This window comes from Balearica regulorum, chromosome 2 (assembly GCF_011004875.1).
Source record: "Balearica regulorum gibbericeps isolate bBalReg1 chromosome 2, bBalReg1.pri, whole genome shotgun sequence".
NCBI lineage: Eukaryota > Metazoa > Chordata > Aves > Gruiformes > Gruidae > Balearica > Balearica regulorum.
Genome location: NC_046185.1, coordinates 136,209,920 through 136,234,464, shown reverse-complemented (window position 1 = coordinate 136,234,464; position 24,545 = coordinate 136,209,920). Strand labels below are relative to the sequence as shown.

Sequence of the window (24,545 nt, the reverse complement as noted above, 5' to 3'; positions counted from 1 at the left end):
CAAAGGAAAGAGAAATGCTAACGGAAAAAACACATATAAACAACATACCATATGCAGGACACTCACCATATGCCAGCCTCACTTTTTTCCTCTCTCTCTAATGTGGTCCAATAATTCCAGTCATCTAGAGGGTTATTCACACTGTCTACTTTAGGCATCTGATTTAGGTGCTTTGATTTGCAGCTGCCCCCTCCTCCCCAGCCCCCGGCACCTCTGTCTCTCTGCCAGCTATGCAGGGAAGTACAAACACCTAGGTTCAGTTCTTAAAACTGTGCCTAAGTTAGATATCTAAGCCTAAAGCTGTTGTACAAATACCACTCTTTCCTATTAATTTTTTTTTTTTTAAACCATTGCTATGGAAAAAATTAGTTGTTTAATTACAGGGATATAAAAGTGCAGGAAAGTTTACAAATTCAAGGCCAGATCTTTAGCTGGTACAGTTCATATACTGGCATTCAAATAAACAGACTGATTCCCATTTGCCCCAGCAAAAGTGCAGCCTTCAAGTTGGTTTTACAAACTAAGTCAGCCACCTGATTCTGCTGGGTAAAGCACATACGTTTTCATAAAATACAGAAAAGAACGTTTTACAATGTAAGTCCATTAAGAAAAACCTCAGAGGGGAAAAAAACTAAAAAGAAAAAGTTGTGTAGGAAATGGCAGCTACTGCAGTCTGCAGAAAGCACTTCTCTTATAAAAGCCAAGAAAAAGTGGTGAGAGATCAGCATCAGGCTCAATAACGATTGAAAATAATGTATTTTTCTGAGGAAGTCTCTTACTTCCTCTCCTAAATAAATTTTCGATTTATTTAAAAAACATTTTAAAGGCTTTGCTGCCTCATATTAGCTAATAGCTTTACTATATACTTCACTTTCATCGTGTGGTACTGCAGCACGCCGAAGCAAGCAAAGCGTGCAGATCTCAGCTCAGTCCAAAGCTAGATGTTTCACAACAGCAGAGAGGCAACTGTACACAGATATTGTTGAAAGACAGTGAAGAGAGAAGAGGAAATTCTGCATCTTTAATGCAAGGTCTTTAATGCTAATATATATAAAAATGCTCTGTCTGCTCCTGGAACCCTTCTGTTAAAACGTCTCTAACTCTAGGGACACATTGTATGAGGCAGTTATGCACCATTTAAATGTGAAAAATGCACACTTTACTTGGAAAAAGATGTGTGATGTGAAGTGTTTTTAAGAATAATTGAATGATTTTGTGATTCATTAAATGCTTTTTCCTCAGCAAGCAAGTAATGGCTTTTCCACTAAGCACCCAAAGGGTGAAAAGTCAAACAGTTAGGAGGACTAAAGTGTCCTTAGGAAAAGGATCATTTACAGCGCTTTTTGTTTTATTCCTTATCTCTTTTTTGTTCAGAAAAGAGCAGAACAATGAGGGAGGAAAAAAAGAAGTAAGTAACTGCATGTAGGAAATTAAAAAGATTGAATGCTGGGGACAAAAGGATATGTGGCAGTTGTCTATTCTTTGGTTTAAGAGGAAATAGAGAAAAATTGTGGCACCTAAGGTTTCTTGAATATGGCTTCACATACATCTCCCTGCTGAGACCATGGGATCAGTTCTTTTATGGGACAGAAAAAAAAGAGCTGTTTTCATATACCCAATATATCTTTAAGCCAAAGTGTAAATCTTCAGTTTCTTTCCTTTTTTTTTTCCCTTTTTTTTTTCCCCTTTTTTTTTATTAACATTTTTTTTTTTTTTTTTTTTTTAATAAACCTAGGGAAACAATACACACCTTGACTCCTGCAAAAAAGATCTCTGGCAAAATCACAAGACGCCTGCTTAAGTAATACCCAAAAGGTAACTCCATGCATTCCACTGGCCAGAAATAATTCACAGCACGATGAATCCACAAGAAAGTCAATAGGATATTATAACGCTCTTAGGGGAGCTGTAGCTGTAAGAGCAATGTGAGGCAATGCCTTAGCATGAGCTATCACTTTATATATGTGCTGTATACATGAGCATGAATTATATTACAACATTTGACACGCTATGGCTTTTGATCTACTGTGACTTATGACCTCTGTCCTATTGTGACCTTTATGCCTAAACCTGTAGAGAATAGTTCAAACAATAGAACATACATGATAGATGACACTTAGATAGGATAAAAGTGTATAAGGAATATAAACACTCATGCTCAGAGCAACAGCTAGCCACAAACTGCCAAAGATTAGGAAGATACTTCCCCTGGGATACGGTATTATGAATTTTCTTGCACCTTCCTCTGAGGCATCTGGAGCCAAGGTTACTGGCCTAGATGGACCACTGGTCTGATTAGGTATGGCAGTTCTAATATTTCCGTGAACACATGCTAGTGTGGAAAAATACAGCTTATATGGTTAATAGAAAGTTCAGCATAAGACAGGAAGGAATCTTTGACCAGTGATAAAATCCTTGTGAGCTTTCAGCTGAAAAGCCAGTTGAACTTTGTGTAGATTCTGTTTCCACCCAGATCAACTGTGATTTTCAGCTGATTTCAGCGAGAGCAGAAGGAAAGCTGCAAAGAAGCCCCACATACTCTCTTGCATGGGGGAGCACTCAGACCCTACAAGCAACTACCTTTTATTTTTAATTAATAAATAATAATAAAAAATTCCGTGTAGATCTCTGATCTTATGAGATTTTCCAGGTAGCCAGGTTTGGCACTTACTTCGCTCCACAGGAGGGAGAATTTGAAGACAGTCTTTTACAGCTCATCTTTATCAGCCTCAGCTGCTGCTCTATTTTTCAACAGCTCCTATTTGGTTAGCCTGTTCCAGCAGCTTCCAGCTGCAATGTTGGACTCCAACGATTGACTTCCTGACCATCAGCTACCTGGCTCCACAGAACAGTCCAGGGACCAGGCATTCAAATGCAATTAAATTGCTCTCCAGAAGAAAGCTGGAGAGCAAGAGGTAGTGTTGGCATGCTGCAGAAAAGCAGGAAGACAAAGAATCAACTGACAGTCTACATAGCAAGACACTGGAGCCTTTGGCTAAAATGTGGAATTATACTGCATCTTGGAAAAAAGTATGGACCAAAAAAGCAGCCATGGAATGAAGGTATCCATAAGGCCTTGGCTGGAAAAGTTTTCAGCATTTTTCAACAGCTGGATATAAGCACATTAGTAAAACTTTGATCATAAATCATATTTTCAATATTATTGTCAGAACCTTAAGACCTGAAACTTACTATCTTTTCATAAATCTTAAAAGCTATAGCTTCTCTGTACCAGGTATAAATGTCAATTTATTTAACTAAACTGATTTAAAAACAAACAAACAGAAAACTTCTTTTTCGATAAATTTTGAGTTGTGCAAAAACCGAATTTATTTCAGTACAACCCTCATTGATTAATTAAAGCAAAACAAGACACTGAAAGTGTAGCCAGGCCTCGTAAGCAGGATTTATATTTGTTTGAAAGAAATCTATTTAAACCTCAAGGAAAGTTATGCTGATATGGCTAGGTCCTATCAGCCCGGTGAGCCCGATTCTCAGCCCCGTGGGAACTCTGCTCTTGCACCGCTCGTTGGAAAGGGTGGAAACCTGGGAGCTCAACGGACAAAGTCTGCAGCTGCCACCACTACTGCCCCCTCCACTGGCCCTAGACTGGGAGCTAGTTCTGGAGAAGTGCAAGGAATTTACATGGAAGAAAAAGAGGTGCAGGACAGAAAGATAACGCATTAAGCAAGGCCGAGAGATCGGCAAACTGCACTTCCTGGTGGAAAATTTACACATGCGCAAGCTATCGGCACTATCTCCTTCATACAACAAAACATGCGGCCCCCAGATCTAACAAGCCTCTGGTGGTATCTGCTATCTACACACGCCTTTGTACATGGATACTCATGATGTGCTGTTCTTGATATGGTGGGGGTGTGAAGTGAAACGGTGTTTGAAAGTGAGACGTTGCAAATGACAAGTCGGATGGACTGGCTTTTGCTGTCGTCCTCTCACAGTAACTGCTGTTATGGAGGACAGATACAAAGCTTGCCAACTTCCACTCTCTTAAACCTAGTGAAAGCAATATTACAGGAGCTAGACAAACTGTAAATAAAGCTTGTTTGGGAATTTATTAAATTTTTCCTCAAATATTTCTGCTTTCAGAAGTAGAACTAAATATTGTTGTGCTGGCTAAATAATACAGCAGCATTAGTGGTGAAAAGATTAGGCATCCTGAACTGAGATTCATCTCACGTAACTTAAGCTGTTTGTAGGCTAACTGACAATACGCAAACTTACAGTTGGAAGAGCAGGTACTTTCAAGCACAACTCATCTGACTTACTGCAGATATCTGCTTTATATAAGATTGAGCCACTCCCTGGGCTCCGCTGACTAAATCTCCAAACCGCTCTTGGTAGCAGAAGACAGGCCAGTTAAGAGGCCAGTGTTTTCTGCTCCGTGTGACAAAGACTGCTGTCACCAAAATCCCCAGGAAAGACAACTCTTCTCTCACTGCTACAGTACCATAAAACAAATCTATAAATATGTGGATTGTCATTACGTCCTATCAATAACCTAGCTAAGGGATTGAACTGTACTATTATCTAAATATATAAAAAAGCACATGGGTTGTAAAATAATGGGCTGTCAGCAGTACATGCCAATCTATTTAGCATGAATTGGGACAGAGATGCATTACGGAGAGAAAGCTGACACCGGTGGAGTTTCATTCCCCCTATGACACTGAGCACAAACCTTGCTTCCAGACCCTTTGTCTTCACACTTCGCTGACATTGTTCCCTTCCCTGTGTTCCTTTAGTCTCTCTCCTTGTCAAACTATTCCTCAGGCAGCTGGGCTTTTTTGATAGATTTCCTACCCAGTGCTTTGGAACTATGCATTTTTGATCTCACAGATGTATGAACCGAGACATCGTATTTAGTTTAAAGGAAAAAAAAACTTCAAAAGTTAGTACATATTCAGAGCAGAATCAAATGTTATAATCTGTTTCCTGGAATGTAGTTACACTATGCAAATAGAGATTTTTATTTTTTCAAGACAAACCAGAAAAAAAACGTGAAAAACACAATTGATTCTGGTTGAACCAAAAAAAATTTTTTTTTTTAATTTTCATTTGCCCAATGTGATGCAACGTACCTAGCATTCCATTGATGCAGAATAATTTATTTTCATGGATATGTTAAAAAAAGCTGAAGAAACAAAGGGTATAATTCACAAAACCGAAGGAGGACCCACACTCTTACTCAGAATCAGGGCTGCCATTCATGCCAGGTGAGAAGTGTATTCAATTCCCTTTCCATCATGTTAACAGGAGTTAAACCTGTATGAGCCTTCTTCAATGCCTCCTCTTAAAAACACCTTTGTACTGACGGACAAGCAAGCAGCTAATGATGTGATACCAAATACCTAGAAATAACAGATCTGTGGAAGTGCAGATCAATAAACTGATTTTGTAGCAGTAAAATGAGTTAAAGCTATAATAAACAGTAAAACTCATTAATAAATTAACTTAAATGACGTAGGGAATTCCTTAAACAATTATAAGGAAAAAGAAGGAAAAAGATAAAATTTACTTTTTTTTTTTTTACCAGGTCTTTCACCAAAACCTCTTAAAAAAATGGAACAGCCTTGTGATAAGAGAGAAGGTCCTCATATCTTAATTCATTAAAGGGACAAGACAGAATTAAATGTTTAATTTTCAAATTGGAAGGAGGTCTCAGAACAAAGAAGTAGGATAGACATCTGTGAAATCATGAGTGGTGTGAAAAGGGTAAATAAGGAGGGATTTTTTTTCTCCTCCAGTTTAGGAGCTAGTGGGAACTAAATGAAGGTACCAGATACCAGCTCCAAAATGATCGGAGAGAGGTAGTTCTTCAAGCAAATGGAACAGAAGTTGTGGATGCTATGTTTGCCAAGGTCACCAGCTAAACTCATGGCAATAACCAGTGACTATTAAGCATGAGACAACGCTTTGGATGAAAAGTTCCTGAGCCACAAGCTGTTAGAGACAGAGTAGCTTGGGGAAATATCAAATATTTGCTTGTTGGTTTGGTTTTTTGTTTCCTTCACTTTGCCTTTAACATCTATCTGTTGCTGTCCATTTTCAGTCACGTGTTACTGACCTGCAGAATGTCTGGTAGGATCCAGTACCGTTTCTCCCAGGGCAGTGCCTAATCTCAGGAACTTTCCTACTCTCTCTGGCTGACAGTGCTGCACTCAGTACAGAACACAGAATGTGTAGGAAACTCGACTGAAGATGTAACACCAAGGTTAAAAAAATGAAGAGAGCAATAAAGAGTTAAGGTGGGTTTGTTTTTCCTCTTCTCTGTACAAGATGATGAATGGAAGATTCCTGACTGACTCTTTATATATGTCCAAAGTGTCCGTAACAGAACAACCACTATCTACAGACAATTATTGTCTGTATGGACACAGACAGACCAGGGCTGGCATGTTTGGATGCAAAAGAGTAATTAGCTCAGGCATATTGCAGGTAAACACTGATACATTACTTGTATGGCCACTTCAAATCCAGAAGCAGTGCTAGCTCATTTTCATAATGTTGCACCCCCAGGGCTACTCAGACCCAACTCAGATGTCTCAGAGACATATTTCTGTTATGGACAGTAGTCATAAACTATAGCAGAAAAAGTGTGTATGTAGTGAGTCTAGTCCACACTGAGTGTAGCTGTCACTGAAGTGGAGATAACCGTGCTGTAAGACTGAAGGCCTCGAAAGGCTGATCTTCCAAATACCCTGACACCGTACACAGCAAATAATACCCCGGGGCTGGTGCTGCACCCCAAAGTAATGAGCCCCGCAGTGGTGCAATGCACTGGAGAGCACCAGCTCCGCAGGAGGCACCTCGGTCACGGGTTTTATTACCGTGGCTCGGAGATGCTCAAGCTGGGCTTGGGCTGTCTTCACAGCTATCCACTTGATCTAGGCTGTAACATGATTCTCAATACCCATTTACGTAGGTTTGTGAATAACTTTGAGTACTCCAGCCGTTTAAATCACAGATTATAGGAAGTTGTTAATTTAGACTTCTCAATTTTCCTGGTCTCATTTATCTTTGAATGCTGATGATCTAAAACTTGTTACAACACTTCAGAAGTAATTTTATATGTGGAAGAGAGGGATAAAACTCCTTTTCATGTAGGTATTTCAATGAGCAGTTGAGACAGGGGTTTATTTTTTAAAAAATTTTAAAAAAGCAGTTCTGCTTGTTTGACCAATGTAGCTGCTCCTAAGCTCACATGTGGGCAAAGAGCAGAGTGCCATCAGCACCACATTTTATGCTATGTCAGTGCTCACAAAATGGAGGAAGTGGAAGTGATGAATTAAGTGAGAAGCTTTTGTTATGATTCTTTTAGGTTTTAAGGGTAAAAAAATTGAGAATGGATCTCCTTGGAGAGGAAGGAGAGAGAATGGTACATCTAAAGGACGCAATCTATCATCCTAAACATTGGTAAGTGACATTTCCTTAGGCAGCTGACAGCTAAATATGTCTGTTTTTTTCAACTTGTACTGGTAGAAGAGAGAATGAGTCTTATGCGCCCATTTTCAAAAAGAATATCCATAATTCAGAGCGCATAATCTGGTACACAAGCTACTGGTAGAGTTGTATTTATCATACTTAGCTACATAGCATTTTCCTGTGTGGATATTTTGGGAGGAGAAGAATTTGTTTGTTTTCATGTGTGTTTTTTATGGATTTTGTTTAATATGCCTGTGATGTGTTAGAGACCATCATGTGCATAGAGGAACTGCAGCCCTTCCTGTATATTCAACAAACTGGTATTTGCTGAAAGCAAACTCTGAATGATTTACCTTTTTCACAAAGAGAGGTGAAGAGCAGGAGAGGGGTGGGAAAACAACAGATTTTTTAAATTATATTAACACTCACTACCTGCAAAAGCATTTGCAGAGAGTTACCCAAATCTCTTGTGGGCATTTCAGCATAAGTCCAATACAGAAATACACGAGAAAGGAATGACTAGTTGATTGGGCTAGAGGCCAATCTCAGCTACAACTGTACGGTATCATAAAACACCTTGGGCCCTTCCACAAGAAGAAATAATCAAGTCTCCATGATACCGTATTCCTGAGGAATGTGGTTTTTCCAGATAATTTTCATTTTCTGAGTCACTGTTAATTTTCTTTAGGCCCGTGTACAGTTCACATTCCTGTTACAAAGGGCAATACCTTAAGAAAGTACTGAGATGGTCAGAAAGCAATAGGAAAAGAATGCTAAAAGCAATTACTTTCTCCAAAAGACAACCAGAGTTGCTTGGGTGCTTTAAAAATATGACGGGTTAGATTCAACCAGGAGGCTGAGGGAGCCAACCAACATTCTCTCCTTGGTTTCCTCTCCAGCATGGAGCCAGAAGATCCCTAGACAAGCCCTGCCAGCAGCTTGCACCACAGCTCCACTCTGTCCTCTGCAAGACTCTGTCCAACTGGGAATGAATATAGTGTCTTGTTACTAAAGTTATTGCTTTAAGACTCACCGCCATTGACAAGTCTGTAAAAATCCCTCCCTATGACTTATTCTAACCACACAAATTTATCAGAAAAAAGACCTATATATTACTATATAAAGTTGTTCCAGCAATTATTTTAATTAAGTGATTAAGAATGGGCACAGTATTATCTTCCATATATTATTAGAATGCACAGTAGTAGTCCAACGCTTACAAAGATTTACATTTGTGTTGGAATAATATTCATGAATTGGGAATTAAAAATCTCACTCAAACGTGCCTTCACACAGTGGGCCAAATAAAGCAAAGTTGTTCAACAAGGGACTTCTGTGTTAGAGACCTTGAAAATAATGACTTAACAGTATGCTAACTTGTTGAAAAGAATCTCATCAGAGGTCTGTCCAGCTATGACATGTTATGGATTTACTTTGGACTGAGCCAATGGGCTGAGGTATACCATCGAGATGAAGGAATACAACTTGAAAGATATATATGTCTGTTTTAAGTAGGAATGTTCATTCATTAGCTCACTGCTTCATTCACTAAGCTGTGCACAAACTGCTGCACAAATGAATGATTCAATACAGATGCCTTTAATACACCGCGTAGCAGTAACGAGCAAGGTACTTGCCATCATGACTTTCCTGGTGAGACAAGGAAGCAATTTCTTCATGGCTGCGCTGGGAGACAGAAGCCTTGAAATGGAAGAATACAGGCTATATCGGGCAAAGTATTCTTTAACCAAAAGTGATCTATACATTAATATGCTCACAATTCTCCCTTGCATCTTCAGTTTTTATTTTGGGGGAGCAAGGGTTAGAAGAGATTAGTCGTTTCAAGGTCCAGGCTGAGCAAAACTGTCCAGAACAGCAGCTCCAGGGGCCACTGAAATAATATACAAGCTTTCACGGTGCAAAGTATGCTAAAGTGGGTCATACAGTTTATTTCCAGATGTTCCCACCCTCAGAGTATTTTCTAATGATACAGATGAAATCCTTAAAGACCTTCTGTATGAGGCCAAATCTGTTCATGAATGAGCAAAACCTGTGCAGAATAATTTGCTGGGATGTAAAAACAGAACAAGCAAACAACAAACACACACACACACATTCACATAGTCCCTGTATTTACTAAATACTAAATAACTAAATTTTCACTGTTAGTAAAATAATTTATCAAAGTTCACAGAAAGCCTTTTTATTTCTTGGAAAGTTTCCAAGCTCAAGAAATATTCTAAATAGAGGAGAAAGTTTAACAAATACCAAACACTGGTAGAAGAAGTGTAAGAGGAAGCAGAGTAAAGACCAAGCAATGCAAATTATCAAAGCTCTCAGGCAAAGAATTGTGAAGTGGCTGCCTATTTGAAGAAGCTTTCAATTTTAACACTATCTTTTTGTTGAAGTCGTAAAGTGTCTGTAGCTAAGACTGCCAAGAAGTCATTTTGGTAAACAGCCTGAGAAGGACATATGTGTCTTAATAAGAGGGCCTGAAATATAAACAGGGGTATATTCTTAAAATTAAATAGAGCATAAAAACATATGTGGTTTTAGTCACTAAAGAGAGGGCTGTCTGTTACAGTAGAAATGAAGACAGTGCATTAGATAACATTATATATGGACTTGAGCCAACAGAGTTGCATTTTGGCCCACATGCATAGAACGCAAAATACAATGCACATTTGACTCTATGGACCTTCCCAAAGATTACTAGACAACAACAGAGGACTTATGTTTCTTAAACGAATACACGTGCCATTACCGCTATAAAGCACTTTCTCATCACATACCTTAATGCTTTCTCTTAGGGAAAAAAACAAACAAAAGAACCCCAAAGTCTTAATGGCTTTAGCCTTTCCTTGCAAAATATTGTAGCCATTAATACACCCATTTAACAATGGAGTAGAATGAAGTGCCAGTGGAGAACCTGATTTAAGAAGGACAGAAGACCATAAACACACATGTGATATATTTGTATACTTTTTTCAGTCAGATCCATCTGCACTCCAGCTCTTTTTAGAAAAGCTAAAGAAAAACTCTCTGTGCCTCCTTGGCGCATACAACAACCATATATCAAATCCAGTATTTTTTGCAGTGGTCACTGTGTTTGATTTGCATGCTTTAAACTTAATTCAGACTCATCAGTAGAAATCACAAAGCAAATTAGACAAAACTGTTCCCAGGAAAAATTACTTGAATTGGACAAAGGAAGGAAGTTAGAGGCAGGCTCAGTATCAGGTCTTTTAATTGTCAGCTATGCATTAAAAACAGCCAGCCTTTCTTCTATCATTTAACATCGTTTTCCCTTTCCACTGGATTTTTTATTGTGATAGTAGTATTTGGAGTACATATATGCTGTCTTTTTTACCACAGTGTACCTTAGTTACTTTTTCCTGACTGATTTTATTGCCAGGAGATACCTTTAGGTCTTCTAACTTGACCTGCTACATAAATTAGAGAACAGGACCCAGCCATTTCTGCATCAGCCATAATATCTGTTCTAGACTGGGTGTCTTTCTGAGAGATATGTTACAGCTCAATTTAAGAACTGCAACAGATGGAAAATCCAGCACGTTACTATGTCGGAATTTGTTCCAAACATTAATTACTATCACCTGATATTTGTGCTCTGTTTCCAGCTCAGAATCGTCAAAATTAAATTTCCAGTAGTTCCATCTTTATTATCAATTGGATAATGATCAAGTAATAACAATAATTACAAATTAACAATTCATTTTAAAGACTATTAGTTAACTAAGCAGAACTAATCAAGAGCATTTTTTCCATGGAAGGTCTTACAGACTGTGACAAAAACTCCTTCTAACCTTGAGTAAATCGAGCTTCTTTAGTGTCTCAGTATAAGGCACATTTCCCAGAGCTCATACCTTTCTTGCAGTTTTCTTCTGAGCCCATTCCAGTTTGTCAATGTCTTTTTCAAACTGTAAATGCTAGAACTGGACAGAGTATTCCTGGAATGCTCTCGCTAACGACATACACAGAGGGAATATCACCCTCTCCATCCATATTCCCTCGCTTAAACATGAAAGGATTGCATCTGACATTTTAATCATAGCATCATTCTGGTAGCTTACTTTCAAATTATTAAGTCTTTTCTAGAGTACCTGCTCTAGAGGATTCAGTTCCCCAATAATAAGTGTTATGTAAATTCTTTATCCTTTGGCCTCAGGTTTGGCCATGCATAAAAAACCATCTTGCTTTAATGAATCTGTTGTAATGAGCACTCAAGATTAGTACAGTCCCCTTTCATCATCCATTGTTCATCAAATGATTTTGTCACCTGTAAGTTTTGCTATTGATAATCTCACATTTTCCAGACTTTGCTAAAGATACCGAATGACGTTGGAGAAAGAACAGATCCTCACAGGACAACACTAGAAATCTTTTTCCCTACATGACTATTCTACATCTATACTTACTTCTTTACCACCTCCATTTTAGACAGTCTTTTGTATGATTTTTAACAGATTTTTAATTGAAAATCTCAGCATTAACTAAGTCTTCTGCAATTTCCCCAGCATTCTTTAATTAAAGAATGATTAGTACACTGAAATAAACTACCCTAGTTTGCATCAAGGCTATTATCTGATCCTGCCAATTTGGAAAAACAACAACAAAAAATTGTTCAGCATTGTTTCTAGCTACTGATGGGACAGAAAAATCTTTTCATTAGCTTCAAGGTAGAACTAGATCTTCCTGTCTTGTTCTAGAAAACCAGATGTGTATGAGCACATCTGCCTTTTGCACATCAGGATCCCTGTTTTTACTACCCTTGCTGAGTACTGGATTTAAACCATTACTAAGATCTCACTTTTTTTTATATACTTATTGTTTCTTATTTTCCTCCATCCTCTATGGAGCTTTCCAAAGATACTTTCAGCTTCCTGTATCAATTGTCCATATTTCCCTAGAGTCAGTTTTAAACTCACTGCTATTACTCTTGGGTTTAGTTTTGTGAATTATTATTGCTGCCTTCATTTTCTTCTCTATCAATAGTATATTTTTAGGCTGAAGATGCCTTTTAAGTATTGCGAAGTAGTGTGTCTTTTGACACTGAATTTATCAAATCTGAATTATATTTCATATTTTCATGTTTAAATGTTTCCTGCCACATAATATTGCTCACGGTTTTTCTCAGCCTTGGGAAACTGTTTTTTTAAAGGCAAAATATATACATTACTAGTAAAGTATTGCCAAGACAGATATTGGCAAATGACATAAATATTTCTGATGGGAAAAAAATAACAATCTCGCTCTTCCCTTCCCCAAAATACACATCAAAATAAGGTTTACTGTAGATATATTCTGGTTTGTTGGGGTTTTATACTCACCAAATTAAATTAGCAATGTTTTGTTTGGTTTTCAAACAAACATTTAGCAGTTTAATCCATTGCTTGCACTGATTTTTCCTAAGGAAAGATATATAGTAGTTCAGAAGTTAAGTCTAAGTGCAAGATCATTTAGCCTGCTCTAACTCCTGTCCTCTGTGATTTGGAAAAAGTCCCTTAGTCTCTCTATGCCTCAATTTCCCATCAGGAAAATTGAAATAACAGGTTCTTATATAGATAGATATTATATAGATATGCAGAAAATTATGCAGGGACCAGGAAAGTATGTTGAGAAAAGTAAGTATCTCCAATTAAAAAACAAAACCACTAAATGGTTCTGTATCCATCATAAGACTAAGTGCAGAAACATCATAAAACTATGTCTAGTGTTCTTTTGTTATTTTTGTTTTGGAAAGTACCATTTGGAAAGGACAGTTGTGTCTCTGTTCCACTTCAGATCTGAACTTCTTAATTTCAAAATTAAATATTGCATACACATGTGTAAAGCCAATAGTACTAAGGACTTTTTTATTTCCTTTCCTTCTGTATGAAGATCTCAAAACATTACAAAAAAATGGATTAATATATTCTACAGGTTTTTTAGAGGTTGTATTAGTAGGACTGTAATTCATTTAGGCATCTGTGGATTCTTTGACTTTTCAGTGAGTGTCACAGAAAGCAAGCTTAGAGTTTGTTGCCTGGATCTTTAATTTAACCGAAGCATGTGTTAAAGAGTCCTTATAGATAGATGACAACCTTGCTAAATAGGCTGAGGCGCATAACTTCTTCCTTCCAAAATCAACAGCGAACTGGAAGTAGATTCTGCCAGAATCAATGGCACAGAAATAATTTATGTGCTTTGAAAAAAAAAAAAGACCTAATTACTTGGGGCCAAACCCATACTGTCTCTTGGAGATTCATCAGTGGAAGTGGAGAGAAAATAAAGATATGATCTTTAAGAATCACAGAAAAATGGTGAATGTAAATGTGACATACTGGCTGCCACGAGTCTTCAAATTCTCAATTTTTTAGCTGATCTGACAAGCAAATATGTCTTTATATGTTTAATTAAAATATACATAGGACAAAGACTAACTGTTTTACCCAGGCCACTGAAGATGCTTCCTCGACTGCTATTTCAGAAGTCACTTGCTCAGATTTAGCTCTTACATCATGATTTCTAATTTATTTTTTTTTCTTTAGAAAGAGAGAACATTTATGGGGACATCTGAAACATAAGCATTTCAGTTTTGAAAGGAAAGGTTTTCTCTTATTTCCTACCAGTTACCACATATTTCAACTCAGATCAGAATACAACATCTACCCCTGAAGTTCACAAAGTTCAAACTCCAAACCCAAACATTATAGACCTTAGCATCTGATCCAGATTTTGAATGCCGAAGTGCTAGCGTTTCCATTCCAGCCTGAGGTTCTGTGCAACAAAGAACTTCAGTGTTCACAGGTGGTTTTGCACACGCACGCGCGTGTGTGTACACCTAACCAATTTTCACAGGATTAAATAAAAATGAACCTATAGAATCAGGAACTTGGTTACAAAGATCTACACTTATGAATTTGCCTGTTTGGCTGAAAATACCTTTTTAATTTTAGTTCACTAAAACATAACCCAGCTGTAACTTGACCCATTTTGAGTAGCTATACTTAAACCAGTGTTATGTTTTCAGTACTAAAGACTGATAACTTGATAGCTCCCCAGGGTTTGTTGGTTACAGTTTAAGTACAGAGTTGACATTACATGCTATTTTTCCAAAAATCCCAGCAGTAATATTACAGATGAGACACTGGTATTCCCAAATATATTCAATAATTATGTTAGAGTGTGGATATCTACAAACATACAGCATACCTGCAATATTATTCATGTTCAGGTCCCTTTAATCTTATGAAAATGGAACTGCAAAACCTAACGAAAACAGCAGTTCAGAAGTATTGTTTGGGCCAAGACAAAACCAGCCTGGATTCTGTCATCCTTACGGTGAACGGTAGGTTACTCTGTAAATAGTCCTCATTATTTCAATATGAATGAAGGTCACCCAATTTGGTGCTTAGGGATTACCTAATAATTTTTCATCTGCATTTCTCAATGTTTTTAGAAAGCATGCATAACTCATTCATTCTTGTTTCGCAGTTGGGAAACTGGTGTCAAGTTAGATCAAATGAGTTACCCTATATTGTTCAACAAGACAAAGGGAGCCAAGAACAGAACCTCATTTATTTTTCTGGACAGATTTCAATAGAGTTGGGTAGCATTCTATTAGCATTTCTTTCTGCTCCTTCACCATTCCCAAAAAGTTACATTCTGAAGAAAAGAGGCCTGCTGTATCTCATTTTATTACAGTGATTTCTTAGCCCATCAATGGATGCAAGCAACAATGCTGTCTGATCATGACAAACTTGTATTCCAAATGCAGGAGAGAAAAATTACCATAGGTAGCAAATCTATGAATCTGAATGATTTAAGGCTTTCATGCAGATTAATGGAGGGGTTTATTCTATTTCCCAGAATTTATGTGTTTGTTTTCTCATAATAAAGGAAGTTTCTAGCTTCTGGTTGTGAAGATAGCCTTGACAATGTAAACCAACATACTTTCATCTTGTTGAGTCCTCATCCTTACCAGCTAAAACAATAGCATCAAGCGAAGTTAACTTCCCCCATTCATCTTACTGGAGTGTCAGCCTTGAAGCATAAACATGCACACTTAAGTGCCAACACTGTTAACCAATTCACTGCTTATTATCAGATTAGAAATAACTAGTCAGCACAATTAGACAGTGGCTGGATGTTTGTGATGTTCTTGACATGCTATCACTTGAAAATGTTGAATACACTATTGATATGAAAGCAAAGAGCAATCTACTAAGTTTAAGATCAATCTTTCTAAACTAAGTATCTGTGTAATGTTGCACATTTAAGTTTTGGAATGCTTTAAAACACCTTCTTATTCTGCACATCTAAAAATCTCCCTGTCAGTGACTCTTAAGATTTCTCACCTACTCCCTACCTCTAATTTTGGTGCTCTGCAACCAGTTGCTGCCTGACTGCCAGCTTCCTCTGCCCTGAGAGGGTCTTCACTTCATATATATGCTCAATTTCTTTGAGATAATGTTAAGGAAGAAGCATTCAAAATTGGCCTAAAAGCACATGGATATTCATTTATTCTGAACTGATTGAAACAACAAAGTAGAAATTATAAAAAGCACACCAACACCATCCTTACAGTATTGCAAGGATGAGGGAGGAGACAATGGGACTGCATAAAACCTGCCCTCTCTTCTAAAACTTCCCAGATAAAAGTAAATAATGCCCAGCTATTATACATCACATTTTCTTTCTAGAAAGAAAAACACTTTACTGACTGCTTCTGCAATGCTTACTGCATCCATTTTACAGCTGAAGAAACTGAGGCATTAGGCTGAAAAGGTCATTCAGCAGGAGAGCAACAGCAGAGACAGGAAAGGACGCAAACTCCCAAGACAGCTCTCAGTTTATTAAATCACTGCCTCTGCTCAGGTGGCATCTTAAGCACGCATTGCAAACAGCTGCTGGGAAAAAAGCTTATCTGCCCTCTGGCCCCCTTACCTTGAATGTCTGACTTATAACATGAACCCAGAGCCACAGCATCACACACAGAGGGTGAATCCTACCTTTGCTGCAAGAACATAAGCAGTCCATGCTTCACCACGCTACCAGCCTGCCAAGAGGACAATGCTGGTGGAGGAAACCAACCTCTGCCACAAAAACACTTCATAAAGTCCCCAAACAATGCAAATGGACAGTAAGAGAAACCAAAAACATATCACTGATTCCTCTCTCTCTGTATTGTTCAGTGTACTGTGGTTTAGACCAGGAGCAAATTAATGTCATTAAGTAAGTAATCAGCAAGTACCTGATTCCTGGAAGTCTATCTGTGTTCCCCACTAGGGATCTTCCTTTTCTTCTTACCTGCATTCAGTTGCTGGACATAAATTTACTGGTAGCTTTTCTCAAACCTTTTTTTCTGCCCACATCTTCCTGCCTCCGTCTCTTTCTTGAAGCCTCTTTCAGATCAACTTTTTTTACACTGGAAATGCAGTTAAACACCTAATAACTTTAAAAAAATGCTACAGTATGAGGAAGTCGGGTGTATTCTTTACATAATGACAGTGAAAACACTTGGAGTGGTTATTTTTCAGAACAAAAATGTATTTTCTTTTCTGACATAGTTCTGAGAGACCATTTACGCTGTTGTGTTTATCAAGCAATACTTGGCATACATTCATTGAACAGCCATCATGATAGCACTTATTTAAAGTCCATTTGGCTTTAAATGATGGGAAGCCTTTCAAAAATAAAATTTAAAAACTGTATTTACTTTCCCTGGCAAATGTTTAGCTGTTGCACAAGGATTCTTTCTAATGATTTTCCTTTAGAAGGCACTTTTCCCTTTCCAAGCAGTTAACAAAGATTCCACTAAGTATAACACGAGTTGCACAAATATTTTGTTAATGCATTTGTATTTAGGTACGTAGAGGAGCGTGCAGAAGCTGCAATTTGAACGAAGAGCACGAAGGCAGGAGAAGAAGATACCAGACTGGCAGTGATCCTAAGCCGCTCACACGCTGATGTGCAGGACAGCACATGTGGGTGCCACATGAGCAGGTGAAACTGTGATGCTACATGTGTGGAAGGGAGGATAATAATTAAACAATCAGATGTGCTAAGTGCATCATGCTGGGGCATCGCTACATTTCAGATGGATCGTGAGGTTTGAAACCAAAGGCGCTAACTCAGGAAGTGGCCAAGTTACAGCTGTAATCATAAGGTTTTCTGCGCGGTCCCTGGAGCGCCACGGTGCCAATCTCGTCCTGACACACTCCCCGGTAGCGTGCCAGACGCTTCGCAGCCTAAGGCGAGCGTCCGACATCTTTCAGCTGCTAAGACTGCAAGATTTTCGCTCTGGATATACTCCAAGGCTCCTCTCCCTGCATGCCAGTACGTACTGCAGCCCTCCCTAGCCACCGCCTGCAAGACACCTCGCTGCCACCAGCTCCCAGGGACGGTGACCTGCCCCTCGCAGGGGGCCGGGGCCGAGCTCTGCCCTCCACCGACTGCACGCCCGCCCGGAGCAGTGCGCCCTGCACTGCGCTCACACGGCCCCACGGCACCGGCGGTGGAGGGGTCGGGGAGCCCGGGCCTGGCGTCGTTTCGTTCTGATTTTACTTGCAGCTAATGCAATACCTCCAAATGGTAATGCAAAGGGTCATAATAAAACCCGAGGAGTTAAAAATGTGCCCTCGCAAGGCTTTATGAGCTGTTGAAAGCTTTCAATGCACTTCAGTATGGCCGCCTGCAGCCTGATTTGTCCTTCCCTCTCCATTTGGGCTGGCAATCTTTGTTTTTTTAACTATAATGTGATAGCTGAATTATTATTATTATTGTTGTTGTTGTTATTGTTATTTTCTTTTGATGTAGAGGCTATACTATCTGGAGAACATGGATTTAGTCTTTTCACTGTAACTGAACTATTAACCTGAACTGCATGGAAATGCTACACCAAATAGCCATACATTTGTTCAGCTGGTTCTGGCCCTTTTTAAAGCAAAACCGGGGAAGTTTCTCAAGAAGAGATACAGCAGGGGGTCACAGAGGGCACCTGCCCCTCCGCTCCCAGGCCCTGACCTGAGGAGCACCACGGGGCCCTCTTGTTTCTCCTGTCCAACACACACAAAGCTGCTGGAGCGACCTGTACGGCTGCACAGTCGTGTCAACGTGCGGCTGTATGTTTCCATACAGTCTTTCCACACGCGAAAATCTGAAGGGAAAAAAAACAAACCCACCTTCCTGTGGATTGAAAGTCACAGCTCGCACCATGAGGCTCAGCCTCCAGGACCACTCCTCCTTCCACTGCTGCCACTGGCAGTTTTGTGGCTTCCATAGGTCACTTCTCTTAAATGTCTGCTTCCCTTTCCACCTGGTCTGAGGCATCTGTATTTTCAATTATAAGCTCTTCTGGGTGAGGGTGATGTCTATCTATGCACTCGTAGAATGTTTAGCGCAACAGCCCTGACCTCTTGCATTGCCTCTAAGAGTACAGCTATACACCATGAGCAATAAATGCATGTCGATGAATATTTTACTCCACTGTCTCCAGTTGAATACAAAGCAATTTAGAGCTTTGCCTGTCATGATGGAAATCTTGCATAGCATGAGCCCAAGCTATTTCACAGACCACCTGCCTTTTCTTAACCATGTGTAGAATCGACTACTAGGAATCCCAATGTGTTTTATATGTTATTAATAAAGTTAACATTTCTAATAAATACTACTCCCTTCTGGGATTCTCACCCAACCTTGAGCGTAATAAGCAAGAAAAAAACCCTTACTGTCACCCTATTAAATGTACAGTTGCAACAGTATAGAAGACTCTGGTAGCATAATGCCATGTTGGCATCTTTCCAGTACGGGAATTTTTTTTCCATAGATTCTTTTTTCAAGTCAATTTATTGCAAAACAGTTGCTTTCTGTAATATCACAGATTTATCCAGAGTTTACAATGCAATCATTGCTCCTTGCTATTGGAAAAGATTTATTTAGCCAGTTTTGGCCTTCATTCCAAAAGGCTGAATGCCAAATCATTACAGTGTATCTGGTGTTCTGTTGTCAGAAAATATGATCTAGCATTAAGATACTATTCAGAGACCCTAAAAGCCAGAGAAAATAATTGTGGTAAATCAAAACCTCATAAATACTTTATAAAGTTGTTTTTAATGTCTGTCCTCATGTGTGACAAAAAAGTACCAGTTTACATGCAATGAGAATACATGAGTTTTGAGGCTTCATTTCCTATATCGTCTAAGTTTTAAAACAATATTAAAGTCTATCCCATATAGACGCAAAAGTCAGGCAGTTGTTGTCACATTATATTTTCTGGTACTACTGCATTTTAATAAGCTGAAAGACAGCAAACCGCTTTTCTAGACTTAACTCCAAATGACGTATTTTCTTTTTTTTTTTAAAAAAAAAGAGACACTGGGAGGCTGAGAAACATATATGTTGCTCTGAAGCTGAAGCCACAACTGTGCAAGCTCATACACACAGGCAATGCTCAATGTGGTTAAAGAAAAGCACATGCCAAAGACTTAGGAGCAGCTGGCCCCAAATTTTGGCCTCAACACTCCACGTGAAATAGAACATATGTGTGGACTAGGTTTGACTCCCTTCAGATGCTTCTGGAACACAATAAAATCTCACTGGGTAAGAAAGCTGTTCTGTCTTCCAAACTACCTACGCCAATAACTTTTTATATCTCCACCAAAAAATGCAAAACAATTTTCCTGTGTAGCACATCAGCATGACAGATAACAGCAATTGCCAGAAGCTTGGAAATGGCAGTATATCTGGGATGGATATTAAACCGAGTCTGTCTAGAGGCATGGGAAGCATCGGGGAGCAACAGGCAGAATAATAAACTCAAGCAAAGATCATGTCCAGATCTTACTCTGTAAATATTCCACTTATTTTCGGAGCACCAGAAATCTATCAATAATTTACCTTTTAAGGTTGTAAAATTACATAACCTATGGGCCAAGGAATCTGCTACTTCACATCATATTGCGTACAAATTCAGAAGCAGCTAACCAATGCAATATGGAGAGGTGCTTTTTGCGAAGAGGAAACCACAGAGGCCAGGAGGGAACGCTGGGTTGAGAAAAAGGGCTGAGCTTGGAGGTAGCACTCAGCTTCATCTGACTCAGTTGCCTCTGAGCAGTTTAAACCGTGGCCATAGTCCAAAGGAGGACAGAACTTACTTAATGACTGTTATGCATCACTGGTAGAAGAAACTGAACGTAGTGAAATCCTGCCAAGCTCTGATGTTCATGGTAAGCTATAGAAGTAATAGCAGTGTTGTCCAGCTGGGGTTTTTTTGCTAGTGGGGAAGGAGACTGATCTATGTGTTCTGAGGTAACCAAGAGTTCCATGGGCCTGGCTCAAAGGAAACAGATTTTCATAAAAGAGGTGTTGAGCACTTTCTGAATATTAGGCAACTTTAACAATATTTCATGTTGAACGCTCAGAACCTGACAATATTCAGAGTCTTTAATCAATTTTGAAAATTCTGGCCATCATATGGACCTGTTTATGGTAAGAGTAGAGAGGGCATCTCACCAAGAAACCTAAACAGGGGAAGAGGTAATCTGGGGAGAACTGTATATACAATGTGTATATTTATACCCTCCCATCAGAGCTTTTAATCCATCCTAATTCCTATTACATCAATGTGTTTGTTGAATATGCCAGTCCCTCTGCTGACTCTGCAATGACAGCCTCATTTTTAAAAATCTCCCAGCAACTGTAAGCATTATAAAATCTGGAATCAAACCACAAAGTTCTAGAAGAGCTTGATTTTGAGCTGTATATTCCAGTTTAGCAGACTGCAAATATAATTATAAGTGGATTACTCCAAATTTACTAGGGTTGTGGAATAAGAACTTTTCATTTGGACACTGTCTTCAACAGTCCTTAAATTGCCCTCATAGTTTGATGATAAGGCTGAAGTATAAAAGGAAACTCCCTAGCAGTAAAAAAGGGAAAACATGCAACACAGAAGAAGCAAAGTTCACACCAGTTAGATTCGGCTTCTAAGAAATGTAAATCGAGCTTTGTACCAACCACAATTTTTTTTTACTGAAAAATCCTATTCCGCATATTACATACACACACTTAAATACATCCTTGCAGTGAAAGCACACTGAAGTTTCATAACAAAGCAGTCAAAATACACAATTCCTAATATTGTTCCCAGAGCAATGTTAATTCAGTGCCCTTAAATATATACATGACAATTACTGTCTTGCACTAGGTGATTCCATACTGTATTTTCTTGGAGTCTCTGTTTCATTGGGGATGCTTAGTAAGCATCTAGTGAATATTCCATTATATCTATGTAATTCAAGGTGTGACTTCATGTCACATTTTGGTACACAGATCAGTCTTAGTCTGAAGAATGAATCTATGTTGATTCTCTCAGATTTCACAATGGCATTAATTTCAATAATGATTCAATCAACTACAAATTATGATAACACCCTTGTAAGTTCAGGGGAAATCATCATCCACATTCTTATTCAGAAGTAACAGAGATACAGACATAACTAGAGCTGGCAGACATTTCACACATGTAGGAATGATTTTTTTTAAAAAAAAGTCTATCACAACAAGTATTCTATAGCTTTCAAAATTACATTTCCCCACTGAGTTTAGCTACAATTGTGAGTGTTGAGTAGTTCTGCAGCTTGGTCCTCCATCACCTCTGCCATCAGACACCCAGAAAGCGAATAGCACAGAGTTTCTGACTGCCTTTGAGAAACCAGTTTTAAAAGTCGCCTGGTACCACCTCCCAGGAAGCAGAGGTAGGAAGAGAACCCAAACAGATCAGCAGGGCACCATGGAGCTACTGTACACGCAAGATGGTCTTTCTATGTTCTGCAGTTCCCAACTCATTCAGCACATCTGCCAGCCTCTGCAACAAGAAAGAATGACTCCTGTTGCTACAAAATCCTGATTCACCCTTTAATGAGTTCACCCTGTACACTGAAATTTTCTCCTGCTAAAAGAATAGATAAGCATGTAAGCAAAGCCTTTTATAATTAGAGATGCCAAAAGAATTCAGGTTATCAATTTGTGTTCCATAGAAAATTCTGTAATTAAGAAATGTTCAGCATGCCCAACAAATCTATAAAAAAAGAAAGCTCTCTGAAGCTGATCTGTTTGTTTTGACTTCAACTTTTAAAACTGTTTGTAGTTTTTAATATTGTACCTAATTCAAAATAAGAAACAAGATGACAAGAAATATCAAAGCATTTCAGTCTGAAAATGGGGAAGCAAAACCATGCAGCAGCATCAAAGCACCTTTTCCTCCCCTGCCACAAAGGAAATCTTTGAAATCAGCAGATATTACTATAAATTATCTGCAGCCTCAGTTCTGGTACAACCAAATTTTTCAGAAGTTCAGAACCACAAAAATATTATTTTATGTTGCTTGTGTATATGTTATTTTCTCTTAAAAATGCAAACCAGAAAATCAGAAGAAAATCTGTTGGTATCATATTATCAACCTTGTGATTAACAGGGTTGGAACACCGAGACCCTTTGCAGACTTCAGCCACTGGGAGCTAATGGAGGAGCTAACAGCCACAGGAGGATTTGTGTTAGGGTTTCCTTTACTGTCAGAGAAGAAATGGTGACACCCAGGAACTCAAGACTCATTCAAGACCCTGGAAGAAAGCATTGTCTCACAAAAAAAAGAAAAAAAAATCCACAAAAAATCCCCCAACAACTTCCTTTCCCTTAAGGCTTCATTCCTTCATCTTGCTGTTTTGTCATGCTGCTCAGTTCCTTTGTCTGAGTCCTCTCCCTGACTCAGAGATACCTCTGGCATGCTGCAGACTTGTAGTGGAAGATAGACAGTAGTCATGTCTGAGCACAACGGCTGGGACCACTCTTCTTGATGGTGGGCAGAAATCCAGTATTATTCCTAAACACACCCTACTCAGTTGCCTCCACCAAAACCAGACCTTGTGTCAAGTCTGGCTCTGTATTTGCAGCAATACATTTTCAGAGGGCATGTAGTAAAAATACAGAGTTTAATTTATTCAAATTTAGTGTTGTTAATAGTGTTTACACTAAGAATATTCTTAACATCCTTATCATGATAGTTACTAAAACTGAAACATTAGCATAGTAAATGAGATTTCCCATTTTACTTTCCAGGCACACAGGTTAGTTTTGAGCAACATGAATTCTTGGAACCTAAAGATGATAGCGTCCTACAGGTTAGTTCCAAACAGCAAAGTTTTCATATCACCTGCATAAACATCAAAATATATTTTCAGAACCTCTATCGCTAACTTTTAGAAATTATGAGCAAAATTCATTAATTATTCTCCTTTTCCTCCTCTTCCATCTCCCCCAGTCAATGAGAAATCTTAGGATGAGTAGAGACTTTCACATTATCACATTGTGATTTCTTTCTGGTGTCTTCAGAACACGTCATTTCCTTGTGACTTTCCCTTAAAATACTGTTTGACTTGAGAACTATTTTGTGTTTATGAAGAATTAAGATGAAGTTCAATGAACCCACTATAGACTGAATATTTGCAACTGTATGTGAAGTTTTACTCCACTGCACAGTCTCTGACACAACACACTGACAGCAACTGTGCTCCAAAAGTAAAAGGAAAACTGTCTTTCACATCTCCTGTGAAAAAAATCCATTATTTATAGATATGAGTACATTGCCCAGTCGTCAATGTCAAACATATTTATCTAAAGCCATGAAAGCTTCTAGGGTTTGAAAATCTCTTTCCATGCTAAAATTCTAGCTGCTAAACATTAGAAAACATTTATAATCTTGTCAATCTGCATATAAAATTCACAATTATATCATTCAGATTTTTTAGCTGTGAGGAAGCCTATATTTGCCCACAGGGATATCTGCTGTTCCTTCAACCACAGTACTGTCTAGGCTGAAAGACAATAGTCCACAAACATCCTGGGCAAAATTATATTGATATTCTTTCCTGAACTTGTCTAATGAGAAGTCTCATGTGGGCAGAATGGTATCAGGACTGATTACACTTTGTTTCTACTTAAACTGGTTTTCATCCAGTTTTTGGCTTTAAAACAGTCTTTCATGACAAATGTCTGTGTTCAGTGAATAATTTCACTTTTTATAAAGAACTTCAGAGGAAACG

At 38.6% G+C, this 24,545-nt stretch overlaps 1 long non-coding RNA gene across 3 annotated transcripts; it reads left to right on the top strand.

The window, feature by feature from the left end:
• The first annotated feature begins 995 nt into the window (after positions 1 to 995).
• LOC142600572 (uncharacterized) lies at positions 996 to 22,180 on the top strand. 3 transcript variants are annotated; one of them, XR_012834131.1, is made up of 6 exons: positions 996 to 1,031; positions 1,736 to 1,815; positions 2,756 to 5,234; positions 6,071 to 6,266; positions 7,340 to 7,434; positions 17,314 to 22,180. It is a non-coding gene; the product is annotated as an uncharacterized LOC142600572 (long non-coding RNA). The 3 variants fall into 3 exon arrangements; XR_012834130.1 differs by having other exon boundaries at positions 1,007 to 1,031; positions 1,736 to 5,234; XR_012834129.1 differs by lacking the exon at positions 996 to 1,031 and having other exon boundaries at positions 1,709 to 5,234.
• The last annotated feature ends 2,365 nt before the right edge of the window (positions 22,181 to 24,545 follow it).